This window comes from Tachysurus fulvidraco, chromosome 11, assembly GCF_022655615.1.
Source record: "Tachysurus fulvidraco isolate hzauxx_2018 chromosome 11, HZAU_PFXX_2.0, whole genome shotgun sequence".
Taxonomy (NCBI): Eukaryota; Metazoa; Chordata; class Actinopteri; order Siluriformes; family Bagridae; genus Tachysurus; species Tachysurus fulvidraco.
The window spans coordinates 24256553-24270458 of record NC_062528.1 but is presented as its reverse complement, the minus strand read 5'-3'; the positions used below and the strand labels follow the sequence as shown (position 1 = coordinate 24270458).

The 13906-nt window shown below is 41.0% G+C and overlaps 1 pseudogene; it reads left to right on the top strand.

Annotated features, from left to right (window-relative positions):
• Positions 1-11526, top strand: part of LOC125138471 — a 30333-nt pseudogene extending 18807 nt beyond the window's left edge.
• Positions 11527-13906: the final 2380 nt, after the last annotated feature.

The window sequence follows — 13906 nt, the reverse complement described above, 5'->3', positions numbered from 1 at the left end:
GGTTATCTCATCTTTTTGTGGGCTCCAGTCATTCTGGAGCCAGTTGTGTGTGTGTAAAACTGGGTTGCTCATCGGTTGATTGAAGATTAGATGCCGAAGTTTAGGGTGCCTGGGACCTGGAATCTAAATGACCTGTACCAGACGCTACAGCATGATGAAAGGTTAACAACGCTGCTGGAATGTGCAAATAAAAAATGAAAACTCAACAGAAATAAGTGCAAAATAATGATGAGATCAAATACTTAGGACACATACCAAGTGCTCAAGGAGTTAAGCCAGATGAAGAAAAGTTAAGGGCAGTGACTGAAATTCCACCACCCCAAAGCAAACAAGAACTGAAAAGATTTCTAGGAGTAATGCAATATCTGGCAAAGTTCATTTCAAAAAAGCCACAGCAGAGGATGCAGAGATGCAAATGTTAAAAAAGTCAGTGCTGAATGGGTGTGCGAAAGAACGATCTACGATGCAAAGATCAATACACCCGTACTGGACATTTTGAGAGGAAATCAGTCATGACGATGGTCTGTTATTCAACGCAAATAAGCTCATTGTTCCAAATCAACTAAGACAGGAAATGATCAACAAAATACATGAGTCACACCTGAGAATTACCAAATGTAAGGCAAGAGGTAGAGACATTTTGTACTGGCCAGGTATGTCAACATAAATTCAGGATGCAGTATCCAGATGTGCTACCTGTAATGAAAACAGGAACAACAATAAAAAGAGCCATTGTTCCAACATGATGTGCCAGGACAACCTTGGGAAAAAATAGGTACAGACATTCTTTACCAATAATGGTTCAGCAGTCCTGTTATGTGTGGACTACTTTTCAAAATACATTGAGGTAAAACTACTCATGGACATGACAACCTGTGTTCAGGGAAATGAGATCCATCTTTGCAAGACATGGAATTGTGGATATAGTAATATCTGACAATGGACCTCAGTATGCAAGAGCTGAATTTTCAAGTTCCCTTTCGAGGGAACTCGACGCTGCGTCAGTGCTGACGCTATGGGAATGCTTCTGTGTGGAAGTTGTGTCTGAAGCTCTGTGTGCACACACGCCATTTTAATGGCTCGGGAAGGACATGTGACGGAGTGATTACGCGCCAGCAAGTCCATATATGGACATCTACGTCACACTACTCCAGCTCCTTTGTCTTCAGGAAGCGCTCTGTGTATGTGTGTCAATTGTTTGTCCTGTCTGTCTAGTACAGGGAGAGAAAAATATATATTTTAGGGAAAGCTAAGCGAGGAAACAATAATGTGTTGCAAAATAAGCATTTTAAGAGATGCGTGAATCCGTGCCCCTGCTTTATCACAAGGGACGACACGTACTCGGTGGGCTCTCGAGCGAGCCGGCTGCGTGCAATGTGCATACTCTCCGATCCCGAACTGGCTGTAATTCCCAGCTTCGACTGCGCCTCGTTGTACGGGTCCCGCGTCCGCCGAGGCAGCTTCGATCACGAGGTTCGCAGGTTGAGTTAGCTTGAAGAATTCCATTTTCAGCACGTATTTTTATTTTTATTTTTTTATCCTGCCATGTCAGCCTAATCAGCCATTAAAGGGCTTGAAAGCCATCGTATGGGGCAATGCCTGGGATTGAGGAGACGCTTATGGGCTATCTCACACCTACATCGCCCACACGGAGGAAGCCTGCCTTCAGGTGGTATCTGAGCTCCACCGAGCCACTGACTCTGTGCTGACTCTGTTCCCTACTGCCTGCCCTGCCGCCTCTGGCGTTTCAGGGAGCAGTGGGGTCTGTGTCTGCTCCTGCTCCTTGCATGAATCTCCCTGGGTTGGCAACTGCCAGTTTCAGGGCACCTGGGAGGCCTGCGGGAGGTTGACACCACTATCAGACAGCCAGGCAGCATGGAAACTTCTGCCAGGGGTGTCTCAGTGGGTCCTGGATACCGTAGAAAAAGGCTACAGGATCCAGTTCTTCTCCCGTCCTCCGTGCTTCCGGGGTGGGCTGCCCACTATTGTTGGCAGACACCAGGGGGCGTTCCTCCAAGAGAAACTCTCTCACTCCTGAGGAAAGGGGCCATAGAGCATGTTCCCCTCCCAGAGTGGGACTCCAGCTTTACAGCTGATACTTTATTGTTCCTAAGAGGGACGGGGGCTGTGTCCGATTTTGGACCTGTGGGCTCTGAACTGTACTCTGAAGACTTACAGGTTCAAGATGCCCACACTCAAGGTTATCGTGTCCCAGATCAGGTCCAAGGACTGGTTTGTGACAATCAACCTTAAGGACGCTTATTTTTACATAGGCATTCTGCCAGAGCACAGGAAGTTCCTCAGGTTCACTTTTGGGGGAGAAGTGTACCGGTATTGTGTTCTTCCTTTTGGCCTAGCCCTTTCAACACGCACGTTTACAAAGTGCATGGACACTGCCCTGGCACCATTGTGTCTCCAGGGCATCCGTGTACTGAATTACCTGGACGACTGGATCATTCAGGCCCAGTCGAAGGCTAGGGCGGCCAGTCATCAAGATGCTGTGCTTGCCCATATGAGGTCTCTAGACCTCAGGTTGGACCCAAAAAGGGTGTGCTTTCTCCTTTTCGGAGAACCACCTTTCTGGGGCTAGTTTGGGAGTCCACCACGTTGCAGGCACATCTGTCTCCCGCTCGGGTGGCTTCCATCTTGTCAGTGGTGAAAGTTATTCGGCTAGGCCGAGGCCTCTCTGTCGCCGAGACACAGAGGGTGCCCGGTCTCGTGTCGGCAGCAGCCAACGTTATCCCTTTGGTTCTGCTCCACATGAGGCCATTCCAGCTCTGGCTCAGGGGTGCGGGCTTTCATCCTCGCAGACATCCCCTCAGGGTTATCAGGGTTATGCACTGTGGGCTTCATACCCTTCTTTTGTGGAAAAGACCCCGGTTTCTGGCCTTGGGTCCAACTCTAGGGGTGTGTCACTGTCGCAGGACTCTTTCGACGGACGCCTCGCTTTCGGGCTGGGGAGCGGCCTAGGATGGCCATCTTGCCCAGGGTTTATGGGAGGGCCCCTATCTCTCATGGCACATAAACTTCCTAGAGATGAGGGCTGTGTTTCTAACACTTTCTTCCATGCCTCAGGGGCTGCCATGTCTTAGTACGGACAGACAGCACTGCGGTGGTTCCCCATATAAATCATCAGGGCGGTCTGCATTTGTGCCCCCATTTTAGGTTGGCACAGCAGATTCTGCACTAGGCAGAGACCAGGTTCCTTTTGCTGAGAGCAATTTTCATCCTAGGGCATGCAAATAGGGAGGCAGACTTCCTGTCGAGGCAGGTGCTGAGGCCCGGGGAGGTGCATAGATGCAATGAATGTCATGAATGCCATGACATTGGTGTGGACGTGGCCGAGGCTCCGTCGGTGCACCTCCCCCCCGGTAGCTCTGCTCCTGCAAGCCCTAGCCAGAGTGCACCACGTCGGGTCAACCATCTCCTAGTTGCCCCTCGTTGGCCTTCTTGAGTTGGTTCAAGGTCCTCCCTCCCGAACGGCACTCCATGGAGGTTCCTGTCAGGGGGGATCTCCTCTCTCGGGTGCAGAGGGCAATCCTACACCCCCGCCCCAAGATATGGAAGCTTCGGGTCTGGCCCCTAAGGGGGACCAGTTCCTAAAGGCGGGCCTCTCATCTGAGTCAGCAGAACAGGAGAGGCTGCATTTGCTTTGCCCAGTAAGGGCCTTGAGGACTTATGTCCACCGCTCTAGCTTGTGGAATAACTCCTCCGCCCTTTTTATCTGTTGTGGGCCGGAATAAGCGGGCGTACTGGGTAGTGGAGGCCATTAGCTCAGGCCTATGAGGTGCGTGGTCTTGCCTCGCCTCTCGGCATCAGGGCTAAATCCACTAGGGGTATTGCCTCATCCAGTGCCTTGGCCAGGGGTGTTCCCTTTGAAGATGTTTGTGTTGTGGCAGGTTCGTCCTCTCTGCACACCTTTATCTGGTTCTATAACCTGGTCCTGAAGGGCCTTCGATGGTCTGTTCCCAGTATGCTCATGCTCTCTCACGGCCTCTGGCACAGTCATCGACCGGTGCGTGGCGACGTGGGTATTGGCGTTCCCATAGCGTCAGCACTGACGCAGCGTCGAGTTCCCTCAAAAGGGAACTACACCAGGTTACGTATGTAACCCGGTTCCCTGAGAAGGGAACGAGACGCTGTGTTGCTGGCCACGCCCCGGGCATCCTCTCGCGCTTCCTTCAGACAAATAGAAGCTGGAGTAGTGTGACGTAGATGCCGTTATATGGACTTGCTGGCGCGTAATCACTCCGTCACGTGTCCTTCCCGAACCATTAAACTGGCGTGTGTGCACACAGAGCTTCAGACACAACTTCCTCACAGAAGCGTTCCCATAGCGTCAGTACTGACGCAGCGTCTCATTCCCTTCTCAGGGAACCGGGTTACGTACGTAACCTGGTGTAGTTTTCCAGTGGAATGAGGATTCAGGCATGTGACTTCAAGACCTGGTTATGCACAATCTAATGGACAAAATCTCTTAAAGAAATCACAGAGTAGTCAATGTGATCCGTATATAGCACTAGTGCAATACCACAACACACCAATGGAAGGGATAGGATTATCACCTGCACAATTACTGATGGGGAGACGTCTCAGGACGAAGGAATAAGGATGCAAAAGGGAGATTCTTGGAAGCCAGCTGTTGTTCTGGAAAAGCATGAACAGCCACGTTCTTTTATAGTAAAGACTCCCGATAGAAAGCTGTTCAGACAAAATCGTAGAAATTTAAGAAAAACAAGAGAAAGAGACTCTTCAACATTTGAGAAAAGCATTGAAATGGATACTGATAATCAGCAGTCGGTTGATGCATCACAAAACAATGCACTTGACAGTAAGGACATTACAAATGAAAGAAATGATGATGAAAGCGTAGGGAAAGAGCAAGCTTACCATACAAGGTCTGGAAGAATTGTAAAAATACCTGAAAAATACAAAGACTGAGTGGATGTGTGTAATAAGTTGAAATATAATAGTTTCTGAGTATAAATGCATTTGTGAAAATGTGTTGAATAATTTTGTAGCTATGCTGAAAAATTTGGTTGATGAAACTCAAATGTTGTGCTTAAAAGTTTGTGCAGAACTTCTACGCATCTGTATAAAGGAATATACTTAGGAACGGGGATGTAACATTGCATGTTATACATATATGAGGTTATGAGGACATCTAGTGGTCATCTGATACAATGACATCCAGAGGCACGTGTGAATGTTTTGTTACTGAAGTCAGAAGAATAAAGTTATGTGAAGGAGCAGCAGCTCATGTTCATTTGTCTGTCTAAAGAACAAAGAACTCCACACACTGTAAATCCTGCAAAACTCCTAAGAGACAGCATTAATATCACCTTCACCATAACATGACAGATAAACAGTTTGTAAACACAAAGTTCATTAAAAGAATAAGACTCCGGTTCTTATTAGAACCAGCTACAGAACAGTAGCTGAATATTGAGTGTGACATCACAACGGCCATTCTGTTGATGCACAAGGTGTCACGTGGAAACCACTAAACCACACTGAACATGGACATCAGACCACTGTTCTGTTTCACTGAGAGACAGATAGACTTTAGTGGTGTTGATGAACTGGACAAGATTACACATTATTAAACACTTTAATAAATCACAGAGAATTAGCAACAGATTAAAGTGACAATAACAACAACGACAATAATGCATGTTCTTATCTATAGAAGATTTTCTGTTTGTCCTCACAGCAAACTTTTTTGTATGAAGGATTGTAAACTCCAATCTGTGCAGCATTTCATAATTTTCTATCCAATCGTTACCTAACTGATGATCAGCTCATCATTTACATCAGAAATAAAAGACCTCTTGAGGTCTTACAGCAGCCATGCTCATGGTACATTTACATTTACAGCATATGACAGACTCTTTTCCAGAGCCACATACAGTACATACAGTAAGTGCTTAAATCTCTAACATTGAATACATTAATGCTGGCTCACTAGGTTACATACTTAAGATACCATGAGTTTAAAACATTTGTTCAAAGTTACAATGAAAAAGCTCCAAAGGTTGTGTTTTTTTTTTTAAATGCAAAAGATAAGGAAAGAAGTGCTAGTTGAAGTGTTTCCTGAATAAGTAGGTCTTCAACTGCCGCTTGAAAATAGCCAGTGACTCAGCTGTCCGGACCTCTAGGGGAAGTTCATTCCACCATCTTGGTGCCAGAACAGAGAAGAGTCTTGTAGTATACTTGCCTCATACCCTGAGAGATGGTGGAACCAGTCGAGCAGTGCTGATAGATCAGAGTGTGTGAGGTGCAGTGCGAGGAGTGATGAGGGCTTTGAGGTAAGAGGGAGATGGTCCATTTTTGGCTTTGTAGGCCAGCATCAGTGTTTTTAATCTGATGCATACAGCTTCTGGAAGCCAGTGGAGGGATCGCAGCAGCAGAGTGGTATGCAAGAACTTTGGCAGTTGAAAACAATTCGAGCAGCTGCATCAGAGGACGAAATGCGTTCATAGGTAGACCTGCCAGCAGTGCATTGCAGTAATCCAGTCTAGAAATGACAAGAGACTGAACAAGTACCTGAGCAGCCTGTGTACAAAAATGGCCGAATCCTTCTAATGTTGTAGAGAAGAAACCGACATGAATGAGTAACAATAGCAACATGAGAGGAAAAGGACAGTTGATTGTCCATGGTTACCCCAAGGTTGCGAGCTGTGGCTGAAGGGGAGATCAGATGTTGTGCAAGGATCTAGCAAGATCATGAACTGGGCAGTCAATTATGCACAATTCATTACAATACCTCATAAAAGTGAAAGTGACGTGACATACGGCTAAGTACGGTGACCCATACTCAGAATTCATTCTCTGCATTTAACCCATCCAAATTGCACAAACACAGCAATGAGCACACACCGTGAACACACACCCGGAGCAGTGGGCAGCTATTTATGCTGTGGTGCCCAGGGAGCAGTTGGGGGTATCGGTACCTTGCTCAAGGGCACTGTCGGAACTCAGAGCCCCCTCTGAGTGGACATATCTCAGGGTTAACCACACTCTTAAACTTTTAGCCAAATATTTACTGATCTAAATGTACTTCACTAATAACACTATTATTGCTGGAAAATAGCACAATGAGAAGATATCTCAGACCTGGATGAGACTGAGAAAACTTCTTATTGCAGCTAATCATCCAACAAATCCATTGAGCTCAAGGAAAAATTTCTAATTCAAAAGCAATCAAATGAAAAACCCATTCTCGAGTTTCAAGATTTTTCACATTATTCCCCCTTTTGAGGCTGTAACCAAACCTACTGTACTGTATGTTGCAGAAATCCTGACATAACCACCAAACCTTATGAATATCAACAGAGGCTAAAACCAAAAAATGAAATCACATTTAAATAAAACCAAAAAAAAAATTTGATCATTAGGGATAAATGTTAGAGAGAAATAGCAACTCAAACTTTATCATCTTTATTATATATTTCTATACTTCTATAAAGCTGCTTTGAGACATTATCCATTGTTAAGTATAGTGCTTTTAGTATAGAAACATATAATAATAAAGTATAGAAACATATAATAACAAATGCAAAGTTTTATTATTTATTATATTTTATATTCATTCTGTCTATATTGTATCTCATCGTCCGCATTGTTTTCTTTTATAGTTTGTATAGTATAGTGTTATTTATGTCTGTGCTTTTGAGAGTCACAAACTGCTGGAACCAAATTCCTTGTGTGAGTCAACACATTTGGCCAATAAACCTGATTCTGATTCTGATTCTGAGTCTGATTTAAAAAAAAGCCTGAGCTCATTTTTATCTGTAAAGCCACAGCATTTCTTTCCAACGAACAAACGACGAAGGAACGAACCCACTCACTCTCTCAATGCAGGAAAATGGCAGAGGCCAGTATTTCAGAAGGTTATATTTATGTGTATCACTTCAGCTGTCCAGTGTGTCTGGATCTCCTGAATCATCCAGTGATTATTCCCTGTGGTCACAGTTTCTGTAAGGTGTGTATTAATGGCTGCTGGGAACAGGAGGATGTGAAGGGCATCTACAGCTGTCCTCAGTGTAGAGAGACTTTCACTCCAAGGCCTGTTTTATACAGGAACAACATGCTGGCTGAAGTGGTGGAGAAACTGAAGAAGACTGAACTCCAAGCTGCTTCTCCTGCTGTTTCAGCTAAAGCAGAAAGAACTAAAAAACAGGTGAGAACTGGATATTTTTTTTTTTTTTATTATTTCAATTTCTACAAATTCTATTTCTAGTCTAATTTCTATTGAGGTGATCTGATTGGTTATATGACTGTCATTCAGTGTAAGGTGGATTCATATTAAAAGTCAGTGTGTTTTGTAAAGACATGTGAAACAGCTCAGACAAGTCAGTGTACTTTAAACAGCCAAAGGCATGACGGTGATGATGATGATGATGATGATGATGATGATGATATTTAACACTGTCATGTGATACTTTATTCTGATTTCAAAGTATATTTTGTTTTACTTCTAAAAGTGTTGAAGCTTCTTAAAGGCACATTTATATTTATTTTATATTGATATGACCACTTCCTCCAGGTAACACTCACTGTCTGATCTACAGAGGGCGCTGTTCCCCACAAAGTTTACTCCTTAAAACCTCATAACAGCAACAAGAAATGTTCCTGTCTGAGATCACAAGTGTGTCTTTGTTCTGATTCAGTCTGAGATTCATTCGTTCCTCTCGTCCACTTTTCTCCTTCTCTATGATGTGTTTCCTCTCTGTAGAGTTTCCCGTCTCTCTGTGTTTCTCCTGGATGTGACGACTCACCCAGCTTCACTGTCAATCAACGTCTCTCATTTGTTGGAGTTAAGAAATCTCTCTCAGATCTGAAAAAACGAGTGAAGCAAATCTGTGAGAAGAAATTCAACATAATCAGACCACAAGGTGAACAAACAAACATTGTTTCTGTATCACAGTAAAAAGAGCCATAAAATTCATCTAACAGAAATAAGAAGTAAGCAGGAACAAGACTGCAGAAAATCACACAGTATTAGGTTAGTTGACATGACATGGCTTTTTCACTGTCACAGGAGATAAAACATAATTTATTTCACATTTTCATAATTTAGAATACTGTAAATGGTTAAACATTTTCTTGTTTTATATGAATTTGTTGTTTTAATACCCAAGTTATTGTTAGTTTTTTTAGAACTTTGAGCCAAATCTCAAAATTGTCCTATGGTGTGACGGTAGACAACATTATTTCATAAATATTACATTTTATAAATAAAGAAAATAATGTTTAAAAATTTTAATGAACACTCCTGGCATAATTGTGCAACTGTCTATTTCACTAAGTGGCCATCACTTTTCATATACATACATTTCTAAAAGTGTAGGAATTTCATAAAGTTTGTCACAGAAAAAAATGTCCTTTGGTGCTATGCAAAAACCTAATTTTAATTTGGGCAATATCATGGACAACTACATTTAATTGAAAGACCCACTCAAGGTCATGTGACTGAAGACCCCTATGAAGGCCATGAGAAGTTTTTTTGTCCTTTGGTGTGACACCCCACAGGGAAAAGTTTGTCAACTTCATCTATTCATGGTGAAAATGATTCTAATTAGTACTTTCGTGTAAAATAAATATCACTTTAAGAAAATAATGTTTTAATAATGTGAACAATTCTGTCTCAAGTATTTATTTTATGTTATTTAATAAAATTTCTTAGTACTTTTTAAATGTCACACCATAGGACACATTTACAGTATTGTTGAGTGAAAAGGTGAAAAAAAATATGTGAAGTCATTGACAAAATGAGTGACCAGTACTATTTTCTGAAACTGCAGTTTTCATACTCCACAAATATATGTAACTTACAAATATATGTAACTTATATGTACCTTAAAAAGTTATGCTTTCCAAAAAAATTACTTTTTCTTGGTCATTTGTCAACTACCCATTAGCATCAGTCTTGTAAATGACATCAAGATCAATTTAGCAGACAAACAAAGTACAAATCTTACATTTGTGGAGAAAATCGTAGCTGATGAATAAATTGAGATGGTGACGTTGTTGACGTCTGAAATAAACGTGAGGAAGCAAATTTTTCACATTCACACTTTAAACTGTTTCCACCTCATTTTTCTGTCTCCATTTTGTCTCTGTGTCTCCATTTTGTCTCTGTGTCAAGCTGCAGCAGTTAAGATGATTTTACCTTCAGAACCAAAGAGCAGAGAAGATTTTCTGCAGTGTAGGTTTTACACACACACACAAATACAAATACACACACACACACACACACACACAAACGCATACAAATACACACACACAGACGCATACAAATACACACACACACACACACACACACACACACACACACACACACACACACACACACACACACTTTAAACTGTTTCCACATCATTTTTCTGTCTCCATTTTGTCTCTGTGTCTCCATTTTGTCTCTGTGTCTCCAAAGCTGCAGCAGTTCAGATGATTTTACCTTCAGAACCAAAGAGCAGAGAAGATTTTCTGCAGTGTATGTTTTACACACACACACACACACACACAAACATACACACACACAGAAACACACACACATACAAACACACACACACAAATATACACAGACAGAGTTAAAATGTAGGTTTACAAAACACAGACAAAAACATACACACACAGACATGTTTTATTGTTGATCTAGATCTGATCCATGTTTATTGACCTGCATTAGGAGGATAGAAACACAGACAGGTGTCTCACACACACTTATTATAAATCCTGTGATTAACATCTAACATGTGGACATTTTATTACTGTAGATTTCTGTTATCTGACTCTGGATACAAACACAGCACATCCTCGACTCATTCTGTCTGAGAAGAACAGAGTGGTGACACGGAGTAAGACACAACAGCGATACTCTGATCATCCAGAGAGATTTGACATCTATACTCAGGTGTTGTGTAAGGAGAGTGTGTGTGGACGCTGTTACTGGGAGGTGGAGAGGAGAGGTGATGTGGACATATCAGTGTCATATGAAGAGATTAGCAGGAAAGGACGGGGTAATGAATGTTTGTTTGGACACAACAGTCAGTCTTGGAGTCTGGAGTTTTATTCTTCCTCTGTCTATTTCTGGCACAGCAATATTTATACTGAGCTCCGAGGTCCATCATCCTCCAGAATAGGAGTGTATGTGGATCACAGTGCAGGAACTCTGTCCTTCTACAGCGTCTCTGACACCATGAGGCTCCTCCACAGAGTCCACACCACATTCACTCAGCATCTATATGTTGGAGTCAGGATGTGGAGTAATAACTCATCTGTGAGGTTTTGTGATCCAAAATAAAAAGTTAGTAAAAGTGTTTATAAAAACTATAAGTGAGGTGTGAGATTTAATTTGTCCCTGAGCTACACTGGACATTTTGTGTGCAGAAACTGGAACAGTAATGAATGCAGAATGTAGAAACAGACTATTTAACTGTATGCACTATTAGGATGGGTTTATTATAGTTGATATAAAAATGTTCAATGTCTCCTCAGAAATAATAAACTTTACTCAAACTGCTCTGTCTTTCTGTGCTGCTTGCTGGTGGAAACACAACCTACTGTGTGTAAAAGACCTTTATTATCTTATATCTTTTACATTTTTCTGCTTAACAGTCCACTTAACATACAGTGCACTCTGGAATTATTCAGACTCCTTCTTCAATCTTTTATAATATGGTGACAGACTTCAGAAGTGGAAGAATAAACTGTAAATAAACTATATTCTCTCAGTTCAGTCTTCTGCACAGTCGCAGTACAGAGCAGGAGTCACGTGACTTTGTTCGAGAGAAAAAAACTGTAAGAGAAAAAAACACCATGAAACAATGATATTTTCCATTTTGTGAACTTATTTTATTTGCAGTTAAATTTCAGTTCATGTTCTAATGCAGTTTCAAAATACAACACGGGCCTCGTTTGGGACGCTTTTCATGAACTGACCCACATGACAAACTAATTGAATAGCCCTGGCCTAGAGATTTCGCTGAGGTAAATAGTGTTGGTGTGTCGTTTGGGAATTAATCGATTCTTTGAATCCGTTCATCAATATCTTGAAAGTTTTGGAACCTTTGGGGTCATTTAGTTCTTCACTAAATTTAGTTCTTCACTAAATGAGGGGAATTTTATTATTTATTTATTTTTGTGAGCTGTGGTTAAAAAAAAGGTATAACATTGTAATATGGTATGAAGGCTTCCGGAAAAATATTGTAGTACAAGCAGCAATGTGCCGATTCTTTGATTCAGGTCAAAACATTTCTCAAATATTTGGAAACTATTCACCAAAGTGATGAGTCGTTTTTGTGATTGAACAGGAAAGATCTATTTTTAAACAATCTTAAATTGTTTTCTTTCTTTTTTCTTTTCTCCTGACGTTTCTATAAAATAGTAATGTTAGTGTACTAGTTTCAACAGTTTTTGTATGTGAGATGTTTTTTTTATTAAACAGTACAAAACATCAGAGCATTATATCAATACACATGTGAAACACAAAAAAAGAAAAAGTACATAAACACAAATAAGTTGCCATTGTAATAATACAACAACAATAACATATGTTACGTAAACCTTAAGAGGACAAAAAGGATAAATAAAGAGAAACAGTTTTCATTGCTTTGGGATTAATAGAGCATTGGATAGTTTCATTAGTAAGCAGATACTTATGTGACAAGGACCACACGTTCTCCCATGGTAAATTTTCTACAATATTATTCCAATATGGTATAATATAAGGAATTGTCATTAATTCTCTCTGAAAGAGCTCTGATTTTACATTTATTTTTATGTTTTTTTTTTGTGTCAGTAAGAGTGAGTACATGGCCATGGAAATGTAGAACCATGCAACAACAAAAAAAAAAACACAACAGAAGGAATAGCATTGCAAACAATAGAGTATTCACTAGTAGTTACATATTTTTATATTTCTGTAAAAAATCTGAATAGTTATAGAGTCTGTCCTGTGAATTAAAAAGCTGTCCAACTAACAGAAGGTCATTTTTGAACAAGTTGTCAAAGAAAAGAGATTTATTTTTGTAGAGAATATATATATATATAATAATAATGTTTCGTTAACTGGAACATATATTGATCAGAGCAAGCAACTTTCCTTATTTTCGAGTAAGCAACAGCCGACTTATGTAGGCTATATTGGTAACAAGTTGTAGTTATGTTAAGAATGGCACCTATACAATCTACTTAAAAAATGTTTGAAAAAGTGTTCATATGTAACGGTAGATATTCTGCATTTACATTTTCATTGTATGTTGCAGAGGATTATATAGAAGATATTTATGCAACAACAGCAAGTTAAAGACTATAGTTTAAGAATTTATTTTTTGTTATAAAAGGGACAAGTGTAAGTTTTCATGTCTATTTCAGTTTTTTCTATTAATGCCAGAGGTTTACATGATCTTTTGAAAAGGAAATCATTGTTTTTATATTGTAAAGGAAAGGGTTTCGATTTTTATTTCGTTCAAGAAACACATTCTTGTAAGGAAGATGAAAGGTTCTGGAGAAGTCAATGGGGAAATGACATATGGTTTTCACATTTCAGCACTAGGTCTGCAGGGGTCGCTATTCTAAAAGGAAAGTTCAAGGGTGTCACAACCAAAGGAGGAAGGAGACAGACCCGTATGCAGGATAGCTTCAAATGAAAGGGGTTTCATAAATAGTGAATACAAAGACAAAATACGATAACTGAAACAATACAAATGACGACACTTAACAACGACTAGACATGACGAAGGGGTAAACATAGCTAATGATTCCGCGCTGCACTCGGCAACGCGGCTCACTTAAATATAAAAGACATTGATGATACAATAAGGATCAGGTGTGGAGACAGGGAGGGGCGGACGAAGGCGGGGCAGACACGTGACGAGGAAGATAAACAAAAAGGCACGTG